This window comes from Aethina tumida, chromosome 1 (genome assembly GCF_024364675.1).
Source record: "Aethina tumida isolate Nest 87 chromosome 1, icAetTumi1.1, whole genome shotgun sequence".
NCBI lineage: Eukaryota > Metazoa > Arthropoda > Insecta > Coleoptera > Nitidulidae > Aethina > Aethina tumida.
This window is the reverse complement of record NC_065435.1, coordinates 9,682,802-9,706,298: the sequence shown is the minus strand read 5'-3', so window position 1 is coordinate 9,706,298 and position 23,497 is coordinate 9,682,802. Positions and strand designations below refer to the sequence as shown.

Below are 23,497 nucleotides of genomic sequence, written 5' to 3'. Positions count from 1 at the left end.
CCCGCAATTTTTGGTCGGGGCGTCCGCGGGGGCCACGTAATCACGGGAATTCGGTTGGGTCTTCGTGTTGGGGGTGGTATTTCGGCGGGTTCTCGCATGGGCACGGTCGACGCGCAGGTCACCAATAGCGGACGTTAAAGAGGAACTTAGATGCCTGGATGAAATGGCGTTCGCACATGAGGTCGGAGCTGTGCTGGGGGCAGGGAAACGATTAACAGTCCACTGACTAACGCATAATAATAACGATGAAAAATGCCCCCGACGTCCGACCGATTGGAAAAGGAAATAGTGAGTTGTGAGTATCATCAGTGTCTGTCTAGTTCTAGTTCGGTTACGGCATGTGCCGTTGCGTCAACGGCGACGATTATTGTGGTTACCATCAACGCGACCCTTGCCATTCGTGCGTACCGTTCGACTCTACAACTAGCAATAAATGAAGACTAATATAACACATGATTTTTCAAGGACATATATTGATAACATACAAAGTTGATGTAAGTAATTTTTACGTTTTTATATTATCACTTTCAAACTTTGTGGGTCACATAGCCTCGATATCGATTTGCTCTGTCGCATAGGGGTGACTACTGAAAGGCACATTCACAATTCTACCCGAGCTTGTATCAGATTTACCGTACACCACTAAATCGCTTATTTCTCATCGCAACTTTAAAAAAAATATTTTTGTTTTTTTTTAATTTCTATTGATACCTTACATCCACCACCACACAAGTAGTGCTCAATAATTGTGTACATGAAACCAGACCATCCAATCTTCAATGTTAGAATCAGAGCCATGTGATTATTTCGACAGACCTCTATGCAGGTGGGTTATTTAATTTATTTACCTATGCAATTCCTCCATTTAAAATGTGCAGCTTCCAAACTTAGTCCTTATTTTACTCTTAACCTTTCAGGTTTTAATTTTGACGCATTATAACAAATTTGATTGTAGACTTTGGCCATGCTTTAGCAAGTTAGTGAAACCAGCCCCGTTGTCAAGAGTTTTACGAGGGCTTGCTAGGTTAAAATGTAGTGGTTAAAAAGTTTTTGGCCCACCCCCATTTTTCGTCCAACTTCCTGAACCACCAAGGTTAGTTTAGTTGAGACTTAAACTTAACTAGTAGTGGTTGACCATATGATCAGGAAGGGATACACCCCTCAGTTACACCTGTGCATGTAATTCGCAAATCAAGTGGTGGCCAAAAACAAGGCGTGTAAAAAATAACTTATTGATTTCCTTATTTTGTTTTGCTGCATGATCTGGAATATTTTAGATGAATTCCGGTTGAAAGTGTGAAGGAAATCGCGACTTCAATGTTGCTCAAGCTTTAATAAAACGTCAGATTATTAAGCCCCAAAGCTCTTTATCGCAAATAAGCCACGTACAATAAAAGTGTTGTTGAAACTCTAATTATCTGTGCTGAAAGCTTTTTACGTCAACCCCCGGCGTCGAAACAAAAATGAAAATAACCAATCGAACACCTTTTGATGAAACTGAACCAATTAAATTGCTGCTGCGTTCCAGTGGTTTATTTTTCAAATTCAAAAATAGGTCAGAGAATAATGGATAACCTAAATCTGGTGCCAAAATTTATTCACTCATTTATTTTATTTTCCGATTTATGGTGCAGTCTGGTGGAATTGGGACGGTCTCTCTGTCTGTCATTATTTTTGCCATTTCCCCACTTGATCGCTAATTTACTGGCTAAAATAAAATATTTCGTGGATTTATCCGTTTGTCGATGATTTATACGATATAAATGCGGCAGATAAAAATGAATGAGCCCATTGTAAATGCCATTAAAACTATTGTTATGGAAAAAATCTAAACCAACTGCCAATTTTTCACATTGGAGGATAACACCACATTTATTTTTACCATTTTTGATGCTCAAAATGTTCATAAATTACAATAAATTGTAATAACATTAGAACGTCATGAAATGTGCTGAAAAAAAAACTTGTATTTATTTACTTATTCTTACAAATAACTTTTTGGGCCAACACTTCTAATGATTCCAATAATGACTTTTTAATATTCACTTAGTTATTAATAGATACATGATGTATTTATTATTGATTTCCTTTTAATATCAAACCTATAACACATACACAATTGAGCAGTTCAAATTTTGTTTAATTTATTTACTTTTAATTTAATTCATTGAACACTTCAACAACCCACCATCAACGTCTCCTAAAAAATTATTACATGTAGTTTATGACCAACCTTAGACATAAAACGTTGATAACCCCTAATTATTATTGTTTTAATTAACCAATAAATTTCGTGTGTGGCGTGGGGCAGGAAAAAATCAATTAAACACACATATAAAGTGCAAATAGTGTTGGAATGTAATAAATTTTTCGATTGAGATTAATCATCGGGTCACGTCCCTATGAATCTTTCATTACCATCGGAACGACCCTTTAGTAAGCCTGACAAAATATTTTATGGACAGGCTTTACTTTTTATTTATGGGTTCAGAAAATTTGTCGTGTTTTGCCCTATTTTTAATGTACATATTAGGAGATAAAAAATACCTTTTCCCCCACATTTATTCCGGTCACTTTCCTGAAGACATGCACACACTGAATTTACATTAATGCCCTCTTTATAAATAGAATATCTCGAAGGCGTTGTGCAACACAATGGATATTGTTCTTGTAAATAATAGTGAATGATGGGTATTGTTTTAATAAGCGGATGACGAGTAAAAGTCGGAAGAAGAGGTTTGTGCCTCTCGCCAGTTTTTCCGCACGTTTAAAGGAAACTGGCCTTTGGATTTACGGGAATTAATTATTGAATGGTATTAAAACAATGCCCTTGTTCTATGTAGAGGGGTAATACTTATTGTGCTCTTTGTAATTTTACTTTTTATTACTCCGCATTCCTCCAACAACGACAAAAACCATTTTAATTTAATTCTAATTATTGTTTTGCTTAAAGAAAAGGGTTTTATCTGTTTGTCCCTTTATTTTTAGCATGTTATTATTCTTAAAAATATTAATAATCCTATTGTTTTAGAAATATTATTAATTTTTTAATTTTTTGTTATACAGGGTGTCCCAAATTGGTTGATTTTAGCTGATAAAAGTCAGTCCAGATTAGGTAGAGAATAACTGATTTGAGTGGCCAGAAAGAAATTTTTTTAAAAACGTTTATGTCACAAATCTCATTTTAACATATCCAACTGTATCTCAGAAAGTATCCTTAAAATTTCGAGATTAATTGTGTATCTTTTTTCATTCATATTTGAATTTGTCTTTAAAAGTATTACATATATATATATATATATATATATATATATATATATATATATATATATATATATATATAAATTGAATAAGAAATAATAATATTTCTGATAAATTTTTACCTACATTTTTCATGTGTTTCTAGATGATGTAGAATACAAAATACTCATTTAATTTGGTCTATCCTATCCACTTTTTGAGATGAAGGCTGTATTTCTTGTTTTATATTCTAATCTGTATGTATTTTCCACCTTATTTCTATTTCCACTTACTCTCAGTGCCAGTTAAACAAAATATAGATTTAAATATTTAATTCTAAAAGTAGTTAGAAGTGCATGCATTAGTTATTACTCAAAAACAAAAAAATCGTAGGATTTTCTGGCATGAAGTTTACTTGGACATTTTTCTGAAAACTCTAACAGTAGTTGGCCATCTTGTGGCCATCCTATCATCCTTGAATCTTTTATAGTTCTAATCTCCTCATAAAATACTTCTTCTTCACTATTTGTGAAGCTAGTTTGGGATACGTCCATTTGTGTCTAAGGTTTAGGACTCTTATGAGGTCATTCAGTTCTTGTTGTTTTCTTTATCAAATTTTGATGTTTCTAGACCATCTATAACAGCATAGAAAGACTACTGAAGAATAGAATAAGTATTTTCTCAGCTTTTTCCTTATTTTTGAATCTAGATTAGGATATGTCCATTTGTTTCTATGGTTCAGATCTCTTATGAACTCGTTCAATTATTGATAAATAATAAGTTGAGGAAGAATTAAATCTGGTTTAAAGTTACTGTCATTTTCTTTAACAGATTTTGATGTTTCTGTACCATCTTTGACAGTATTGAAAGACTACTGAAGGATAGAATAAGTATTTCTTCAGCTTCTCCCTTATTTTTGAATCTATATTTGGATATATCCATTTGTTTCCTTGGTTTAGGTCTCTTATGAGCTCGTTCAATTATTGATAAATAATAAGTTGAGGAAGAATTAAATCTGGTTTAAAGTCACTGTCATTTTCTTTAACAGATTTTGATGTTTCTGTACCATCTTTGACAGGATAGGAAGACTACTGAAGGATAGAATAAATATTTCTTCAGCTTCTCCCTTATTTTTGAATCTATATTTGGATATGTCCATTTGTTTCTATGGTTCAGGTCTCTTATGAGCTCGTTCAGTTATTGATGATTAAAAGATTGAGGAATTATTAAATCTGCTTTAAAGTCACAGTCGTTTTCTTTATTAAATTTTAATGTTTTTATATCATCTTTGACAACATAGAAAGAATACTGAAGGGTATAATAAGTATGTCCTCTGTTTCTTCCTTATATTTTAATTTAAATTGAGATATGTCCATTTGTGTCTATGGTTCTCTTACGAGCCTGTACAGTTCTTAATGGTTAAAAAGTTATAAAAAAGTATAGGAAGACTACTGAAAGATAGAATAAGTATTTCTTCAGATTTTTCCTTATTTTTGAATCTAGATTAGTATATATCCATACGTGTTTATGGTTCTTTGATATTTACAATACAAATAGCAGTTACTGGGATGGTTTCGAGGTTCCCTTCAATTTGTCGATACCCTAAACTTTAGAGACTGTCTCGTTCCCATTATCCACTGTCCCAACTGCTCAATATATGCTAGACGTAAAGCCCAAATTTATCCTGGTCTTCCAAGTGACAGTTTAATAGACAAGTCCTTCCCCCAAAGTCAGAAATAGGTTGTCTACTTTCTTTCAAAGAGTATTAATCACCTAAAAAAGGTTGGAATGATGAAATACTTGTAAGAGCCAAAATCAATTTATTTGGGACATCTTAAAAGTGGCAGTTCAAACAACAGATGTAAATTTGTTATACAATGCTGTCAGCAATAGTTCGCCATCAGCACATTCAAAATTGAATTCATTATGCATGAAAAACCAACTTTTGACAAGGGTTGTTAAAACTCTTAAATTGTTAATTATAGCAGGCACCTGAAGACTAGAATTTCTGTGGCACCCGTTAACAAATTTTAGACTTGGGCTTTATAAATTTTTGATACGACGCTTTCGACAAAACAAACCAGACGTATTTTATCGTTACGGTCCCACGGATTTATTAAATATCGCTTGAACCGCTTGTATAGGAAATTTCGGAAAGCGGCATAAATATGACGGGGTTAAACCCAAGGTTTTATATCAAGTTATAAATTTAAACCGTTTTAATACCTTATTCCCATTTGATGGCCATTAAACGAATTAATCACAATAAAATTTATTCCGCACACAGAATGTATCTAAATTAAACCGTGTAATGTAGATTAAAGTCGGGCCGTAAAACTTTTATGAAATTAAAAGGCTAAAAATACATTCGATTTGTCGTACTTGCGGTTATTAATTGTTTTAGTAAATTTTCTGTTTCATCTTCATTTCAGTTAGAGGCGGAAATATTTCGTTGATCATTTGTTTTTATAAAAACGACTATGTTTTTGTTACTTTTGAACAAAATAACTGCAAAAACTAACAAGCACATTTGCCAATTAATATTGATAAATCCAATTATAATTTGTATAAACACGTATCGCTTGGTTTGTGTACCAATTTTAGTCCGGACTGTTCACACCGACGTGCACACGTAAATAGCAATATTTCCTAACAATAAACATATGAGGAACAATATTGGAACAGGTCAAACACTTCAGTAAATGTTTGCCAAATTTGTGTCGAAGTATTAATTGAATTTAGGTCGGTAACTGACCTTTAATGAACTATCGCTGAAAAGTCGCAATTTCAGTTATGCACCTGAATTATCGATGAACGAAATTTTATTCCAGTTTTCTAATCTAATTTAAGGCATTCTTTGGAAGGGTAAAAATTCTTTAAAAATCTATAATTAATAATAAGCCAATGAACATTAAAAAACTTTAAAAATTTAATTATTTTTTGATTTTATATACATTGTGGCTTATTTAAAATAACCATTTTCACTGTTTTATTTATAATTAAACTTTACTGAATAATGAAAAAATAGACAAAAAATTACACGTATGTAATAAAAAGAGTTCTCATATGTCTGTCTAATCAGAAAACTTTATTATTACTAATTTAATTAGAAAAATGAAATAATTTCGGTAATGATTGATTAAATAATAATAATAATAAAGAACTTATTTTTCTCCATAAAAAATTGACAATCACTTTCTTTCATATATCTTTACCGTATGATTCAGAAAAAAATATTGTCGAATTCTTTATTATTTATCTTTTAAGCCATCATTCTTTAAAATTGAATTGAATCATAAATAAAAAGCTACATTAAATGGACCACACTGTATATTAATTTACCTCTTGACATTTAAAAGTAATTTCCAAATACCATTTATTTTTAAATTAACTGCCTATTTAAAAACACAATGTTTATTCTCTTAGAATATAAATCGTGATTTCTTCAGTTCCATAAATTAGATTCTTAATATCCAATATATTATTCGTTCTTTCTTATCTCCGAGAAGAAAATTACGTTCCGCTTCCTACTCTAATTAATCTTTTTTGTATAAAAATTAATATCTCCTCTCGGGTTTTACACAACAAAAAAAAAACGGATTATTTTTAATTATTTTATACCAGTCTTTGTTCTTAAGAACAGAAGTAATTTCTGTTGACTTCCTTTGTATCTAAAAATAAAATTGATTAATCGTAGCAATGTAAATAATATTTTCCATATTGCGAGCTAAATTCCCAATCTTCAAGAGGAAAAATTGAAAGAAAGAACATCCTTTATTGTTACTGCGGAATAAAAAAAATACTTTTTTTCTTTTTTGTATAAACCTTATAAGAAGCACAATGTGGGAGCAAAAGATAAATTATTTCTAATTATTTTATGCCGTTCTTTGTTCTTAAGACGAAAGTAATTAGTTTTGACTCTCTTTGTTTTCAACTGTTGTGCTCTGAAGATAAATTTGATTGACTACAAATTACACTAAAAAGGATATTTTTTGTTGTTTATTGACTTATCTATGAAATATATTATTATAAAGTTTAACATTATAAACCAGTTAATTTTATTAAGCCGATAATTGCAACTAACCGGATATTTTCATTAAAATTTCCATAATGCCAATTTAGGTTTTAACAATATTGCGCTTCGACATGGATAAAACAATGTCTCTAATGCATAAATTAATATAACAAAATTCTAATGGATCCAACAAAGCATTAATTACAATAGTTTACAGGTAAAACTGCATTACGTGGAAATAAGCTTTTGTATAGCCAAATTTTACGCAGAATTTTTAATTTGAATTTTTTCGACAAAATATATTTATGAAAATTAAATATTTTTGAAATATGGAAATTTGTGTTGCAATGTTTGAAGATGTTCGAAATATTGACAAGTGTTATTAATCAATACAGTTTCTTATAAAAAAATACATTTTAATTAACTATAAATGATTAAATAAAAGATCTGAAACATTAATTTGTTGAAGATATTTGAAAAATGGCGCCCAACTTTAAATTATCAGTAATATTTTCGAATCATACGATAAATTTTACTCTTTAAATTTGTGTTGCAGTTATTGCATATAAAAATTTTCAAAATCTATAGACTAATTTTATTATTCAATGCAGTTTTACATTTTGATTAACTAAATTAAAAGACCTGAAACATTAATTTGTTGGATGATATTTGAAAAGTGTCGCCCAACTTTTAATAATCATTAACGTTTTCGAATCCTACGAAGAGTTTTACCCTATAAATTTGTGTTGCAGTGTATGCATATGAACAGTTTCAAAAGTTTTATATAAAAAAATAAATTTTAATTAAATAAATATTCAAATAAAAGACGTGAAACATTCATTTGTTGAGGATATTTGAAAAGTGGCGCCCAACTTTAAATAATCATTAACGTTTTCGAATCCTGCAAAGAATTTTTCCTTTAGAAATTTGTGTTGCATAGAATGCATATGAAAATTTTCAAAATCTATAGACTAGTCTTATTAATCAATGCAGGTTTGTATAAAAATACATTTTAATTAACTAAATGATTAAATAAAAGACCTGAAACATTAATTTGTTGAGGATATTTGAAAACGGGCGCCCAACATTAAATAATCATTAACGTTTTCGAATCCTGCGAAGAATTTTTCCTTTAGAAATTTGTGTTGCATAGAATGCATATGAAAATTTTCAAAATCTATAGACTAGTATTATTAATCAATGCAGGTTTGTATAAAAAATACATTTTAATTAACTAAATGATTAAATAAAAGACCTGAAACATTAATTTGTTGAGGATATTTGAAAACGGGCGCCCAACATTAAATAATCATTAACGTTTTCGAATCCTGCAAAGAATTTTTCCTTTAGAAATTTGTGTTGCATAGAATGCATATGAAAATTTTCAAAATCTATAGACTAGTCTTATTAATCAATGCAGGTTTGTATAAAAATACATTTTAATTAACTAAATGATTAAATAAAAGACCTGAAACATTAATTTGTTGAGGATATTTGAAAAGGGGCGCCCAACATTAAATAATCATTAACGTTTTCGAATCCTGCGAAGAATTTTTCCTTTAGAAATTTGTGTTGCATAGAATGCATATGAAAATTTTCAAAATCTATAGACTAGTATTATTAATCAATGCAGTTTTGTGTAAAAAATGCATTTTAATTAACTAAATGATTAAATAAAAGAACTGAAATATTAAATTTTTAAGGATACTTCAAAAGTGGCGCCCAACTTTAAATAATAATTAACGTATTCTAATTTGTGTTACAACAAATGCATATGGATATCTTGAAAATATATAGACTAGTCTTATTAATAATGCAGTTTTATTTAAAAAATACATTTTAATTATCTAATAATTAAATAAAATACCTAAAACATTAAATTTTTGAGGATATTTCAAAAGTGGCGCCCAACTTTAAATAATCATTATTACCCCAGAAATTTGTGTGTTCAGAGAATGCATATGAGGTTTATCGAAATCTGTAAACTAAGGTAATTAATTAATGCAGTTTTATGTAAAAATACATTTTAATTAAGTAAATGGCTAAATAAAAACCTGAAACAGTTTACGATTACAATTATCAGTAGTAAAAACGTCATTTAACGTTCACGTGCTAATTTTAGAAGCCATTCACACACCATCCTATTAAATTGTAACATCTCGTAACAAAAGCTTATACGATGAACATAATTAAAACGGGAAAACCGCCTCACAACATTTTTGTCAAAAGGTATTTTAATGTTAATTACGTTCGTTGCACATGAAAATTGTGCACCATCTAATTAATATCATTATTTCTTAGACACCTTGTGGTTTCAGGGTACACCTAATGGATGATACCCTTACAATTAAATGCTAAAAATAACTTTTCCCTTGTGGGTGTTTTTGCGTAGGTGCTAGAGAAACGTTTAGAACAATCGAACTTGTTAGTTATTCGAATCACATCACTTTATTTTCATACGTTGGCACATCACGTAACCTTTTTTCATGGATTTTCAGGCAGGTTCGCGCATTTAAATGAATATTTTCGGGATAGAAAACTCCAGAACTCATCCGAAATCGAATTTTTTGACACAAACATAAACCAATACGACGGAATAACGACGTTTAAACAGTCGTAAAGTTTTACGTAATGCAAGCGAAAAAGCTGAGGCAAATCCCCCCCAAAAAAAAAAAAAATAAACAAATTTCAGTCACGCGATCATATAAGACGAATGTCGCTGTAAAAACAATTACTGGGGATAAAGTAAGAAACATTATTATCCCGGTGTTACCTGAAAACCACCGGAAACCATTACAATAAAACAACATCTCCACCTCGGCCCACCGAGTCGGCGGTTAATGCATATCGCTAATTAATCCGAATATTTGTGGCTATCGATTCGCAAGATTAATTAAATTTACAGTATAATTCCAGTCGTTCTTCTTCTGTATTAAGTTAATTGATTTGCAGCAGCATTCGTGGCGGTACACGTGCACCTGAACTAGATAGTTTATATTTACGTGGCGTCGTAAATTCGATCGGTTTGTTTATTCATTATGCATAATGCAGTTTGATCTAGAAGATATCCGATGCAACTGCGACTGCAACTGCAACTTCATTAATCTTTGTGTGTGTGTTGACGCAAACTACGTCAAATACACGGCAACCAATCAACACCATGTACAAGCTCCCAAATTAGTTTACTTTGACTGTTACAAGTATTTACTAACCAGATACAGGCTCCCGAAATATCCTTGAAACAGATATTAACTGAACAGGCACTATTTAACTTGAATATTTCATATTATTTGCATAATATAAACCAGAAATTCAATATATTCAGATAAATATTATAATTTTGGTTCAAAATTCAATTCGAATATTTGAATAATTTTGGAATAAAATAATAATTGAAAATTCAGATATTCGTATAATTAAATATAACAATTGTTTGTTATTTTTAAAGTATATGATTTTATATAAATAAAGTTAAATATATTAAAACTAATATTTCATATTATATATACAAAATAAACTATAAAATGGAGAGAATACAGATATTCGAATAATTAAATATAACAATTATTTCTTATGACTTTAAATAAATTAAGATAAATATGTTGAATAATTTTCAAATAAAAGAATAAATATTCAGATATTCGAATAATCAAATATAACAATTATTTCTTATTTTCGGAGTATATGATTTTATCTAAATAAAGTTAAATATTTAAATTAATATTTCATATAATATATACAAAATTAACTACAAAATAGAGAAGTACTGATTAATTTTTGATGAATTTTATTAAATTATAATTTAGACTCAAAATTCAATAAGAATATTTGAATAATTTTCGAATAAAATAATTATTATTTTATACAAAATAAACTATAAAATGTAGAAGTACTGATTAATTTTTGATTAATTTTATTAAATTATAATTTAGACTCAAAATTCAATAAGAATATTTGAATAATTTTCGAATAAAATAATTATTATTTTATACAAAATAAACTATAAAATGGAGGAGTACGTAAGTAATTAATTTTTTATAAATACTTTTAAATATTATAATTTAGACTCAAAATTTATTAAAAATAATTTAATTATTTTCGTATAAAATAATAAGTGAATATTCAGATATTCGTATAATTAAATATAACAATTGTTTCTTATTTTTAGAGTATATGATTTTATCTAAATAAAGTTAAATATATTGAAAGTAATATTTCATATTACATATACAAAATTAACTATAAAATGGAGAAGTACTGATTAATTTTTTATGAATTCTTATAAATATTATAATTTAGACTCAAAATTCAATACGAATATTTGAATAATTTTCGAATAAAATAATAATTGAATATTCAGATATTCGAATAATTAAATAAAACAATTGTTTCTTATTTTTTCGGATTATATGATTTTAAATAAATCAAGATAAATATATTGAAAGTAATATTTCATATTACATATACAAAATTAACTATAAAATGGAGAAGTACTGATTAATTTTTTATGAATTCTTATAAATATTATAATTTAGACTCAAAATTCAATACGAATATTTGAATAATTTTCGAATAAAATAATAATTGAATATTCAGATATTCGAATAATTAAATAAAACAATTGTTTCTTATTTTTTCGGATTATATGATTTTAAATAAATCAAGATAAATATGTTGAAAATAATATTTCGTATTATATTTACAAAATAAACTATAAATTGAAGAAGTAGAGAGAAGTGATTAATTTTTGATGAATTTTTTATATATTATAATTCAGATTAAAAATTCAATAAGAATATATGAATAATTTTCGAATAAAATAATAATTAAATATTCATATTTTCGAATAATTAGATATTACAATTGTTTTTTATATGATTTTATGTAAACCAATTTAAGTATATTGAAACTAATATATCATATTACATATACCATACAAAATAAATTGTAAATTAGAGATTCCTGGATAATTTTTGATGAATTTTATAAATATTATAATTTAGACTCAAAATTAATAATATTTCATATTACATATACTAAATAACTACTATAACTTGTAAAAGTTCTGTTTAAATTTTGATGAATTCTTATAAATATTATAATTTAGACCCAAAATTCAATATTTGAAAAATTTTCGTATAAAATAATAATTGAATATTCAGATATTCAAATTATTAAATATAACAAATATTTTTTATTTCTTCAGAGTATATAATTTTATATAAATCGAGAAAAATATGCTGAAAATAATATTTCACATTATATACTGGTTAATTTTTGATGAATTTCGAGATATTTAATATCTCAACACTGTATCAGTAAATTTTGCTTTATTTATTTCAGGACAACGATATTATTTTCCAATGAAATCTATTTTCCTAAAAATAAAATTACTTAATTCTATTGTAAATGGCCACAAATATAAATACCAGGAAAGTTTTCTGTTTAATTAATATTTCCTGAGATTCAACGTGATTGTTGAAATGAAAATGAAAAGGGGGAAATGAATAGGTCTTTTGATTAATTATTTGCTTTTATTTAACTAATTAACTTTAATTATAGTTTTATTTAATATCGTTTTAAATATGGAGTAAATCCTTTTTTAATAGTTTAATATATGAGGTTTTACTGAATAAAGTATATAATTTAAAAATTATAATGTTGTATATACATGAGTTTTTTATATCAGTTAAAATCTCAATTATAAATTTAATAAATACATTTTTGCTAATTATAATTAATTGTTGGTCGATTTTTTAAAGATCTTAATCTATTTTTCATGGTATGTTTAAACTGCAAACTTGAACCATTGTTTTTTCATCAGTTCTGCATTGTAAAATAATTTCAGTCTCGTGCACGAAATATAACTAGTATTATTTCAGTAGTAGCCTTGTTCTAGAATGGTAACAAAAAAAGTTCACCGTAGTTATAAAAGATTAACAACATTGTTACGACCTTCACTGGAAAACAATCAATACGACAAAATCTTAACGAATATTAAAAGAATTGATTTCCATGTTTAGAGCAAATAAAAAATACAATAACTACTTTTATAAATTACACGTAATTTTTAGACGTAAATTATTTATTAACAAGAACGTATAATTTAAAAGTTACATTGAAGCTTTTTATAATCTATGACCATTATTTTATTATTCCATGAATTGAATTCCCTTCCTTTTTAATAAAAACCATATTTAAACTTTATATTACGAAATATATCCGGGAATATGGTAACTAAAATTTTATAGTGTTGACTTTGGTGAATCGTAAAATTAATGTGTAAAAACTGCGCCATATTTGTAAAGTTATTAGGGCATACGTTTAAATTTAAAGTCCCGTTAAACCGGCCAGTTTTTAATCAAATGTTCATGTATCGTAATAATAAATCAAATTATTGTAAAAACAAAAACACTAAACTAAAAGTTTAAAAGACCATAAATCTCAATTATTGATTTCCTCTGCATTATTATCTGGGCACAATTATACGGCATCCCTTAAATGGAGGACTATAAAGCGATATTTGCGCCGACGCATTTTGATTTGGAATTCGCGGAAATATTTCAATTAGGCGCTTCCTGCTACATCCAATCGGGAGTGGAGGAATCATTGAATGTTGGCCAACGATTGTCGAACCGAATATTTTCGATTTGTCTATTAACTTAGTCACTAATGGGAATTCATTATTTGGGGTTTTATTTCGTGGAAAAAATTTCTTAATTAAAAAATTTTATTAGTAGGAAGTAATAATTTATAGGTTCTAATTATAATTTTTGTTTTCAATTCATTACTCTTTTAAAATTGTGTGAAGTTGAAACAAATAGATTTTTGATTGATTGTGAGATCCTCCCATTTCTCGTTTCTTAATATTAATAAAAAACATTGTTAATGATGTAAAGATTTGTTTGTTAAAATTTACAAGATTGAAATATAAGATTTTATCTAATAAAAATCATATTTACAATATTAGAATTTCAAAATTATCACTGTATCCTATTATGTGAATATTCCTCAGATTTTAAATAAAATGTTACAGTAACATTTTATTAAAGTTTGTAGAGCAAATACAGATAATTACAAACAAAGTTCTAACTAAAGTTTTAGTTTTTAATTCTTTAATTCATTTTTTAAATAATTTTTGAATTTGAATTTATGGATAATTCACTTCTCGTCCTTTAATATTTAAACATTTTGATAATATCCTGAAAAAAATAATATTATATATATATATATTAAAAAAGTTTACAAAATTCATATACAAGATTTTATTTGACATAAAATTATATTTATAATTATAATTTCAAAATTACGTACTGGTAGTAAAATCTCCTCAGATTTTAAATAAACTGTTACACTGATGTTTTATTAAAGTTTATCGAATGTATAGAGATAATTCCAAACAAAATTCTAATTAAAGTTTTTGTTTTTATTACTTTAACTCCTTTTTAATTAATTTTTAAATTTAAAACAAATCCATTTATCGATGATTATAGTATTCATTCCCTTCTCGTCCTTTAATATTTAAAAGTTTTAATAATATCCTGAAAATATAATAATTTAAAAACAATGTCAATGATATAAAGTTTTGCTTGTTAATAAAGTTTGCAAAATTCATGTAGAAGATTTTATCTGACATAAAATCATACCTACAATATTATAATTTCAAAATTATCTACTGTGTTTAATAAAAACTCTTCAAGTTTTAAATAAAATGTTGCACTAATGTTTTACTAAAGTTTGTAAAGTGTATACAGATAATTCTAAACAAAATTCTAATTCAAGTTTTTGTTTTTATTACTTTAGTCCTTTTTTAATTAATTTTTGAATTTCACACAAATCCATTTATGGTTGTTTGTGGTATACGTTAAATTCTCGTTCCTTAAGTTTAATAATATTCTGAAAAATAATAAATTAAAAACAATGTCAATAATTAGTAAGTTTTGCCTACATTCATATACAAGATTTTATCTGACTTAAAATCATCATAGTAATTTCAAAATTACCTATTATGCTCCTCAAATTTTAAATAAAATGTTACACTAATGTTTTATTAAAGTTTGTAAATAATTCCAAACAAATTCTAATTAAAGTTTTTGTTTTTAATTCCTTAGTTCCTTTTCTAATTAATTTTTGAATTTATGGGTGATTATGGTATTCATTTACTTCTTGTCCCTTAATATTTAGAAGTTTTAATAAAATCTTGAGAAAAAAATAAATTAAAAACAACAAGTTTTTCTTATTAATAAAGTTTACAAAATTCATATACAAGATTTTATTTGACATAAAATTATATCTATAATTATAATTTCAAAATTACGTACTGGTAGTAAAATCTCCTCAGATTTTAAATAAACTGTTACACTGATATTTTATTCAAGTTTGTAGAATGTATACAGATAAATCCAAACAAAATTCTAATTAAAGTTTTTGTTTTTAATTCCTTAGTTCCTTTTTTAATTAATTTTTGAAATTAAAACATTTATGGATGATTATGGTATTCATTCACTTCTCTTAATAGTTTTAATAATATCCTGAAAAAATAATAAATTAAAAACAATGTGAATGATATAAAGTTTTACTTGTTAATAAAGTTTACAAAATTCATATACCATACTTTATCTGACATAAAAATATTATAATTTCAAAATTGTCTACTGAGTAAAAGCTCTTCAAATTTTAAATAAAGTGTTATACTAATGTTTTATTAAAGTTTGTAGAGTGTATACAAATAATTTCAAACAAGAGTTTAATTAAAGTTTTTGTTTTTGACACTTTAGTTCCTTTTTTAATTAATTTTTGTATCTGAAACAAATACATTTATGGACGATTATCGTATTCATTCCCCTCTTATACTTTAATATTTAAAAGTTTTAATAATATCCTAGAAAATAATAACTTTAATGTCACAAAATTCTGAACAATTTCTTGTATAAATAAGTACTTAATTGTGATATAGGTCTGTTATTATAAAAAGTGGCGCATCCACCATTTTTGAAGAAAAGAATGTACAAATTCATTTATGGATGATGGTATTCATTCCCTTCTCGTCTTTTAATTTAAAAATTTGAATTATATCCTTAAAAATAATAAATTAAGAACGATGTCAATTATATAAAGTTTTGCTTGTTAATAAAGTTTACCAAATTCATATACAATATTTTACCTGAAATATCCTGAAAAAATAATAAATTAAGAATAATGTCAACGATTTAGTTTTGCTTGTTAATAAAGTTTACAAAATTCATGTACAATATTTTATATGACAAAAATCATATCTACAATATTATAATTTAAAAATTATCTACTGAATTGAGTAAAAGCTCCTCAAATTTTAAATAAAATGTTACATTAATGTTTTATTAAAGTTTGTGTAAAGTGTATACAGATAATTCCAAACAAAATTTAGGGATGATTATTCACCCGACACAAAATATTAAAAAGTTTTAATAATATCCTGAAAAAATAATAGAACAATGTCAATGATATAGTTTTGCTTGTTAATAAAGTTTACAAATTCTATTTCTTCTTTTAATTAATCTTTGAATTTAAAACACATCCATTTATGGATGATTACGGCATTCATTTACTTCTCTCCCTTAATATTTAAAAGTTTTAATAGTATCCTGAAAAAATGATAAATTAAAAACAATGTTAATGATGTAAAGTTTTGCTTGTTAACAAAGCTTACAAAACTCAAACATAAGATTATATCTGACATAAAAACATGTATGTCTACAACATAATAATTTCACAATTACTAACTTACTGGTAAGTAAAAAAACAGCAATGTTTGTCCTACGTATACAAAACTTCTAATTAAAATTTGTTTCTAATTGGTTGTTTTTTTTTTAATTTGGAGTCGATTTATGAGTGATTATGATGTTCATTCGCTTTTCGTCCCTTAATATTTAAAAGTTTTAATACCACCTCGAAAGAAAATCATAAATTAAAAACAATGTCAATGTCAAAGTTTTGCTTGTTAGTAAAAGGTTTTTAAAAGTTTCGCAAAATAAACGATCCCTCGCAACTTCCAGCTCGAATAACTAGATTTCATTCCAGTTTGCGTGCGAAAAGATTACCTGACAGTAATCCGTAGTTTTATCCGAAATAATTTACTATTTTATTTTATTTTTTTTTTTTGTTTCACTTTCACACCGTTTCATCGTGCCCAATAAAATCGTTGTTCGTTTTCGTCGGCGTCGCAGCTTTTGTTGTACCATAAAAGCCACATAACTCAGTGTCGGTAGTTTGTTGTAACGGTCAATACGGGCGTTAGCACCGTGACAGGACACTTGACATTATACGCGTTATCGTCGTCGATCTTTACCCGGAGCTTTTTCCCGTCCCGTTTTTAGTTACGCCGGATTCGAGGCCCGATCTTGAACAGCTCGAACTTTCGAGATCGGGTTACTGCGAATTTCACGTGTAACACGACTTGTTTGCACACTCTTATCGATGTAATTCTATACGCGGCTCCATGAGTGCCGTTTTTTATCGGCACAATGCCGACTCACGTGCTTTACACAAGCCCCAACGTTTTATACGCGAATGTAAGTCACAAAATTTTGTACGTACAACATATTGATCACCTGTATCAGATTTCTTTTTGTAATTAACCTGGGGGTATATTTATGCCGGTAACTTAATATTCATTCTCATTTTTGCACGCTCGGCATAAATTTTTAAGTATGTTAATTAAACGTTACTTTTTATTCACCCTTGCTAAAAATTAATAACAATAATTTATTCTCGTAAAAGGCAAATCTCAAAACAAAAAGCTATTATTATATAAAATATGTTATTAGGATACAGGGTATTCGAAATTGATCACACTAAGTAGTGTCTATTATTTAATTTTATTAAAACGTTTGAAATATTTACGAAAACTGATATTTGACAGATTTTGAAAAATATAATAACTTTTTAATTTATTATTAATATATTGCCAAATATTAGATATTTATATCAAAAAATTATCACATAACTACGAAATAATATATACAACTTTTTAATTTGAAATGAAAACCATTGACTTTGTTTTTAATATGTCAAAAAATATGCTTTTTAGAAATATATAATTTATGATATATTGAATTATCTTTAATCAAGTTATAATGACATTTTTAATAAACCTCGAGATAATTAATATTATAGTTTATGACACATAGACAACTCAACGATTTTTTACATATTTTTAAAAAATTCACTGAACTAATGATATATTTATTAATTTCATATTAAATATCTCGAAATTTACCAGAAATTTCATTATATCTTAGATAAATATAAATTAATATATCATAAATTATATATTTTTAGGAAGATTTTTTCTACACAAATTCAGTTACGTTTTTTAATAACAATTTGCATTTGTTATCTCAAAATTTTAAGGAGACATTTTTTTATTTTACGTATTTTAATTATAAAACTTTTATTTTAATGCTAAAATATATTAATATTATGTAAAAAAGAGAATTTATATTTTTAGTTAAAAATATTTTCCAATTTCTAATTATTTGATATTAGTATTAAATATCTCTAAATTTACCAGAAATATCTTTATATATTAGGTAAAGATAATTAACATATTATAAATTAAATAAAATAAATTGAATAATATTCCTATTTTAAATAAAAAATTTGCATATATTATCTCAAAATTTTAAGAAGACTTTTTTTGAAGTATGTGTCTCGTTTTATATAAAAAAAATGTATTAAAAATGTATTTTTTGAGATAATATAAATATCTCCTTAATATTATGTACATTTATTTAAGAATATTTACTTAAAGTTTCGAGACATGTGTAATTTTTTTATTTCAAATGGAAACTAATTGAATTTTTATTTAAAATAACGACATTTCTAATAAATTTCGAGATATTTTTAAATTGTCATTTATGAAACATTTGTATTTTATCAAGAAAAAAACTATTTTTTATATTAATGTTTCACAAATTTATGATATAATATCTAATTTCATAATATTAATACTAAACATCTCAAAATTTATCAAATGTGTCGTTATATCTTAGATTTAAAAATTTCAAAAATATATATTTTTTAAGATATGAATCTTATATAAAAATGTAAATATTTTTAGAAAACTAATTTCATAATGTTAAATATCTCGAAATTTGTAAGATATGTCGTTATATTTTTAATAAAAATTTAAAGAAATATTTAATTATGTTCCTATTTAAGATAAAAAAATTAAACCTATTTTCTCGAAATTTCAAAAATATATTTATTTTTGAGATAATTATATAAAAAATGTAAATATTTTTTGAAATCTATTAAACTATCTATATATCTATATGACATTATATCTTAGACAAAGGTAATTCAATATATTAAAAGTATTTTAAAGAAAATTTTAATTGTGTTCCTATTTGAGATAAAAAAATCAAACATATTTTCTCGAAATTTCAAAAATATATATTTTTTTAAGATAATTATATAAAAAATGTAAATATTTTTCGAAATCTAATTTCATAATATTGATAATAAATATCTCGATTTTGTCAAATATGACATTATATCTTAGACAAAGGTAATTCAATATATTATAAGTATTTTATAGAACATTTCCTATTTGAGATAAAAATTAAGACATTATTTCGAAATTTGAAGAATATATATTTTTAATGATATGTATCTTATATAAAAGTTTAAATATTCTTAAGAATTATTTCATAATATTATTATTAAATATCTCGATAAATATTACGAGATATGTCGTTATATCTTAGATAAAGTATAATTTAAGTATTTTAATGGAAAATTTAATTATGTTCCTATCTTTAATAATATATATAATTTCATACATATTAATTAATATGTCGTGCAAAAAACATAGATTATCTTAACAATAGATAATTTTGTTTGAAAATTAGTAATTATATCCTGTTTTTGTGACCTTAATAAATATAATATATGATTTAAAAAAATAAATATAAAAATAAATTGAAATGTGGTTCCCATTTTATATAAAAAGTCCCACATTTTATCTCGAATTCTTAAAGAAATGATATTTTTGCTAAAAAAGTACTTGAAATAAGTATATATAGTTTGTAAAAACACAAATAATAATTTTTCTAGAAAACTGTTTATCTCCACCCTTTCACTTTCGTTTCAGCAACCACGATAAACTCAGGAAACGTTAATAATTCAAAAATGAAAACACAAACGTGAGCTGTCAATTACAACCGTTGCCTCTATTTTTAGCGGTGTCACTTACAATAAATAGAATTACGTCATGCCGTCTTCAGAGAAACAGCTTTCGTTGAAAAATGTTATTTGTGCTCCCGAAATAAATAAAATACGAATTACCGACGTAGAAATATGTTAAAGAAAATACACAATTTGAAAAGGTCGTTTCAATTCACTTGTTTCCCTGAATGAAGGGTTGTTCGAGACGACACGTGTACGAACTACCCGAGTCAAGTTCATTCGAATAAAAATTGCTCCTTTTTTTTTTCTTGCAGAAACATGCGATCTTATTTTCTGGCGAACGGTCCATTATATTGCGTCTTTTTCCGAGTATCGTAAATTTTCGACGGTAACGTTTAACCGAATTCGAAATGACAAACTGAAGTACCGGAAGGGTAAATAAAAGTTGTGCAAGTTTTACGTTTTACACGAATTACTTTTAATTAATTTTAAAACGGGAGTTTTATCTAGAAAACACTAAACAAGGTGCAAATAAAACAGACACAAAGTTTCCTTTTTATTTCATCGAGTTGATCGAGATTTGCATAATTTATGGCCATGAATATTTTCATTCATTATGATAAAAAACGATTAAAAAATTGCTTCGCCAATAAAAAAAAATACATGTGTAGGTTTGACGCGATGTGGGCGATAAACATGTTAATTAAAATTGATTTTGCATGTTCGCTTCGTGAATTTGATGGAAATACATAACTTTCAGCAGCGATTCTGGTTTCTCTCAGCCATGAAGGAGATACGGGTTCGTATAACATATTTTGTAGTCACAGGAATTCGTTGGGGAGTTCCAAAACTGCATTCATCTTCTCAAAATCTAATTGAACTTATTTTGCTGTTGTTAGAGTGCTTTTTGTGATTTGTCCAACTGAGTTTGACGTTCCGGTTTAAATCAGACGCTGGTGCATATCGGGAAAGCTTCAGGAAATACGTCTCATTCTGTCTGACATTTTTAAAACAATTTCTGATCTTCATAAAAAAGACTTATTATAAAACTTGACAATGTAAAAGCTTTTAAATTAAACTCAATTTTGTTTAATAGTCACGAAGTGACATAGGAAATGTATCACACAGTTCCAGAGGCCAGTTTTTATTCTCTTTCAGTGATTTCAGTGATTTCATTCAATAACAATGAGATAGCCAATTTTTTTCCTGAGGCAATTCGTTCCGTGTCACCTTTATTTGAGACTGAAGGCCCATCAAAGTCTGTGGATAGAGAATCTCCCATCTATGATGTCCTACATGTGTTCAATAGATAATAAATCAGGAGATCTTGCTGGTCATTACAATAAATTTACATTAAAATGTCACAAACACTCCAAACTAAACATCGCAGTATGTCAGGCACTTTCAGTGATTTCAGGGATTAAAAGATTGAATAACAATGAGGTGGTCAATTATTTCCTGAGGTAACTCGTTCTGTGCCACCTTTATTTGAGGCTGAAGGCCCATCACAGTCTGTGGACAATCTCCCATCTATGATGTCCCACATGTGTTCAGTAGATAATAAGTCAGGAGATCTTGCTGGTCATTACAATAAATTTACATCAAAATGTCACAAACACTCCAAACTAAGGCTCGCAGTATGTCAGGCACTTTCAGTGATTTCAGGGATTAAAAGTTTGGATAACAATGAAGTGGTCAATTTTTTCCTGAGGTAACTCGTTCTGTGCCACCTTTATTTGAGGCTGAAGGCCCGTCACACTCTGTGGACAAAGAATCTCCCATCTATGATGTCCCACATGTGTTCAATAGATAATAAGTCAGGAGATCTTGCTGGTCATTACAATAAATTTACATCAAAATGTCACAAACACTCCAAACTAAGCTTCGCAATATGTCAGGCACTTTCAGTGATTTCAGGGATTAAAATTTTGGATAACAATGAAGTGGTCAATTTTTTCCTGAGGTAACTCGTTCTGTGCCTCCTTTATTTGAGGCTGAAGGCCCATCACAGTCTGTGGACAGAGATTCGCCCATCTATGATGTCCTACATGTGTTCAATAGATAATAAGTCAGGAGATCTTGCTGGTCATTACAATAAATTTACATCAAAATGTCACAAACACTCCAAACTAAGCCCCGCAGTATGTCAGGCACTTTCAGTGATTTCAGGGATTAAAATTTTGGATAACAATGAAGTGGTCAATTTTTTCCTGAGGTAACTCGTTCTGTGCCTCCTTTATTTGAGGCTGAAGCCTCATCACAGTCTGTGGACAGGGAATCTCCCATCTATGATGTCCTACATGTGTTCAATAGATAATAAATCAGGAGATCTTGCTGGTCATTACAATAAATTTACATTAAAATGTCACAAACACTCCAAACTAAACATCGCAGTATGTCAGGCACTTTCAGTGATTTCAGGGATTAAAAGATTGAATAACAATGAGGTGGTCAATTATTTCCTGAGGTAACTCGTTCTGTGCCACCTTTATTTGAGGCTGAAGGCCCATCACAGTCTGTGGACAATCTCCCATCTATGATGTCCCACATGTGTTCAGTAGATAATAAGTCAGGAGATCTTGCTGGTCATTACAATAAATTTACATCAAAATGTCACAAACACTCCAAACTAAGGCTCGCAGTATGTCAGGCACTTTCAGTGATTTCAGGGATTAAAATTTTGGATAACAATGAAGTGGTCAATTTTTTCCTGAGGTAACTCATTCTGTGCCATCTTTATTTGAGGCAGAAGGCCCGTCATAGTCTGTGGACAGAGAATCGCCCATCTATGATGTCCTACATGTGTTCAATAGATAATAAGTCAGGAGATCTTTCTGGTCATTACAATAAATTTACATCAAAATGTCACAAACACTCCAAACTAAGCCTCGCAGTATGTCAGACACTTTCAGTGATTTCAGGGATTAAAAGTTTGGATAACAATGAGGTGGTGAATTGTTTCCTGAAGTAACTCGTTCTGTGCCACCTTTATTTGAGGCTGAAGGCCCATCACAGTCTGTTGACAGAAAATCTCCTATCTATGATGTCTCACATGTGTTCAATAGATAATAA

General features: G+C 27.4%; 1 protein-coding gene across 1 annotated transcript in view; it reads left to right on the top strand.

Moving 5' to 3' along the window:
- Positions 1–232: 232 nt before the first annotated feature.
- LOC109595452 (sodium channel protein para) overlaps positions 233–23,497 on the top strand; it is a 100,926-nt gene continuing 77,661 nt past the window's right edge. The window contains exon 1 of the mRNA XM_020010801.2: positions 233–494. The gene's annotated coding sequence lies outside the window, so the exon portion shown is untranslated. The remainder of the gene's footprint in view (positions 495–23,497) is intronic.